This window comes from Labeo rohita, unplaced genomic scaffold (genome assembly GCF_022985175.1).
Source record: "Labeo rohita strain BAU-BD-2019 unplaced genomic scaffold, IGBB_LRoh.1.0 scaffold_1435, whole genome shotgun sequence".
Lineage (NCBI taxonomy): Eukaryota > Metazoa > Chordata > Actinopteri > Cypriniformes > Cyprinidae > Labeo > Labeo rohita.
In genome coordinates, this window is record NW_026127599.1 from 15,917 (window position 1) to 19,700 (window position 3,784).

A 3,784-nucleotide genomic window follows, 5' to 3' on the forward strand; every position below is an offset into this window, starting at 1 on the left:
AATTCAAAAGTACAAAATTCATAACTGTTGTTTTTGCATGATGTTCTAGTTATCTTGTCAGGGTTCCTTTAACTTATCACAAGAATTCAGGTTATCACAGAGTTCATTTAGTTTCACTTTTGCTTCATCAGTCACTCAACCGAAATCTCTTTTTCCAGGGCAGGGTTTGTTCTTCATTTTTACAAGAATCGGTACAGCAATTCAGTCATAGACCGTACATTCAGAGACATTTTATTTACAACATTTTCTGTTCAGTTGTTTTTCCCTGAGCTTATTGAATATGCTTCAGCGTTTCTTTGGATGTGTATACCTCTCTGTAGTTTCACAGCTTGTGACTCTCAAAGGTTTGTATGTTTTATTTGTTCAGGGCCTGAAGTGCAAACATGTGTTATCTGGAATGAATAAATATGTCTAAATATGTTTCAGGTATTACTTTATTGGAGATTAAATGATTTTAACTTTCTTATCTATCTTTGGACTAGTATTTGTGCTAAATTAATTTCTGTTCATTTAACAATTATAAATGATCCACTGAGTAACCATCTTAATAAGTTAAATGACAGACAAATAAAACGTTTGATAGTAACAGCATTATGAAGGGCAGATACTGTGAATCAAGTTTATATAGATTAAAAATTTGTGTGAAAAGGATACTTTGTAATTTTGTGTATTATAACATTAGAAAATATGCAGAAATGTTAAAAAAAAACTTGCATTTTTGATATGCCATGTGATTAGCACTAAGTTATATATATATATATATATATATATATATATATATATATATACAGTGGGTATGGAAAGTATTCAGACCCCCTTAAATTTTTCACTCTTTGTTATATTGCAGCCATTTGCTAAAATCATTTGTTCATTTTTTTTCCTCACTAATGTACACACAGCACCCCATATTGACAGAAAAACACAGAATTGTTGACATTTTTGCAGATTTATTAAAAAAGAAAAACTGAAATATCACACGGTCCTAAGTATTCAGACCCTTTGCTCAGTATTTAGTAGAAGCACCCTTTTGATCTAATACAGCCATGAGTCTTTTTGGGAAAGATGCAACAAGTTTTTCACACCTGGATTTGGGGATCCTCTGCCATTCCTCCTTGCAGATCCTCTCCAGTTCTGTCAGGTTGGATGGTAAACGTTGGTGGACAGCCATTTTTAGGTCTCTCCAGAGATGCTCAATTGGGTTTAAGTCAGGGCTCTGGCTGGGCCATTCAAGAACAGTCACGGAGTTGTTGTGAAGCCACTCCTTCGTTATTTTAGCTGTGTGCTTAGGGTCATTGTCTTGCTGGAAGGTAAACCTTCGGCCCAGTCTGAGGTCCTGAGCGCTCTGGAGAAGGTTTTCGTCCAGGATATCCCTGTACTTGGCCGCATTCATCTTTCCCTCGATTGCAACCAGTCGTCCTGTCCCTGCAGCTGAAAAACACCCCCACAGCATGATGCTGCCACCACCATGCTTCACTGTTGGGACTGTATTGGACAGGTGATGAGCAGTGCCTGGTTTTCTCCACACATACCGCTTAGAATTAAGGCCAAAAAGTTCTATCTTGGTCTCATCAGACCAGAGAATCTTATTTCTCACCATCTTGGAGTCCTTCAGGTGTTTTTTAGCAAACTCCATGCGGGCTTTCCTGTGTCTTGCACTGAGGAGAGGCTTCCGTCGGGCCACTCTGCCATAAAGCCCCGACTGGTGGAGGGCTGCAGTGATGGTTGACTTTCTACAACTTTCTCCCATCTCCCGACTGCATCTCTGGAGCTCAGCCACAGTGATCTTTGGGTTCTTCTTTACCTCTCTCACCAAGGCTCTTCTCCCCCCGATAGCTCAGTTTGGCCGGACGGCCAGCTCTAGGAAGGGTTCTGGTCGTCCCAAACGTCTTCCATTTAAGGATTATGGAGGCCACTGTGCTCTTAGGAACCTTAAGTGCAGCAGAAATTTTTTTTTTTGTAACCTTGGCCAGATCTGTGCCTTGCCACAATTCTGTCCCTGAGCTCTTCAGGCAGTTCCTTTGACCTCATGATTCTCATTTGCTCTGACATGCACTGTGAGCTGTAAGGTCTTATATAGACAGGTGTGTGGCTTTCCTAATCAAGTCCAATCAGTATAATCAAACACAGCTGGACTCAAATGAAGGTGTAGAACCGTCTCAAGGATGATCAGAAGAAATGGACAGCACCTGAGTTAAATATATGGGTGTCACAGCAAAGGGTCTGAATACTTAGGACCGTGTGATATTTCAGTTTTTCTTTTTTAATAAATCTTCAAAAATGTCAACAATTCTGTGTTTTTCTGTCAATATGGGGTGCTGTGTGTACATTAATGAGAAAAAAAAATGAATGATGATTTTAGCAAATGGCTGCAATATAACAAAGAGTGAAAAATTTAAGGGGGTCTGAATACTTTCCGTACCCACTGTATATATATGTATATATATATATATATATATATATATATATTTTTTTTTTTTAATGTTTCTCAGTGTATTCAGCAGATACAGAAGCTAAATGTCCTGTTCAGCTCAGCCCAAAGAGTGTTGTTGTGGAGTACGGCGGTTCTGTTGCAGTTAACTGTACCGCTTCAGTCCCGCATTATGGGATGGGATGGGAAGCCAGTGAGGGAAGAGTGGACAAGACCAGAGACAGTGTGATCACATGGAGAGTGTCAGATCTGGCAGAATGGGACGTACGGCCAATCTGCTACATCATGTATGACACGCCATGATTATCCATGTGAAGTAGAGCTCCCAGTGACTATTTACAGTCAGTTTCTATATATATATATACATCTTTTTTATCATTCAAAAATAAATAATAAATGTACATTCATGAATGCAGATTTCAGAGTGTGTAAATCTTCATCCACAGAGACTCCAGACAGTGTGTCCATCAGCATTGTGAATCACAGAGGACCAATAAAGGAGGGAGAGCAGTATGAGCTCCAGTGTGATGTTCAAGATGTGGCTCCTGTTCAAAATCTCACTGTCAAATGGTACAAAGGACAAACTCTGTTGAGTCAAACCAGTTTCACTGACACCAGCATAACTCCAGTGAATGAAGTCTCCACACTCCTGATCACTGCAGACAGAGCTGATGATGGAGCTCAATACAGGTGTTAAGCAGAGCTGGATCTGGGAGCAGAAGGACCTCAACCTCCTCCTACAAAAACATCAAAACCTCTCAGTGCTAAAGTATACTGTAAGTTTATTATTGTCAAATTTTCCTTTTAATTAAATGTATATTTTTTTCTAAAGGACATTAGATGTGCAACTCATATTTCATCACGCACAGAGATTTGCATATTATCTGAGATCATTTGATCAAATATGGCATATTATGAACTGAATTAACACAGATGAAAAGGATCAGTTGTGCAGTATTTTTACTGACCTGTTAATAACAGCTGTTCATCATGTTGCTGTTGTGCTGAGGAATGTATCTCTGTCCTCCTCAGATAAACCAAAACACTCCAATTCAACAGAGACCCTCATTAAAAACGATGAGGTCAAGCTAGACTGTACAGTGAAGGCAAACCCGCCTCCTACGTACACATGGCACTCAGAGCATCTGAAAGAGAAGATCAGCTCCTCAGTGCTCCCGTCCTCAACACTCAGTCCAGGAGAATACACATGCAACGCCACAAACTTTGTGGGAAGTGACGGCAAAGTGTTCATCGTCAAATCAACAGGTTATAAAATGAAAAAATGATCTGCAAATAATTGGTCTGATCTTTGTAAAATGCAAAATTGCAGTAATTGTATTTTGTATTCTTTGTTTA

The 3,784-nt window shown here is 39.3% G+C and overlaps 1 pseudogene; it reads left to right on the forward strand.

Moving 5' to 3' along the window:
* LOC127158291 (intercellular adhesion molecule 5-like) lies at nucleotides 1–3,778 on the forward strand (annotated as a pseudogene).
* Nucleotides 3,779–3,784: the final 6 nt, after the last annotated feature.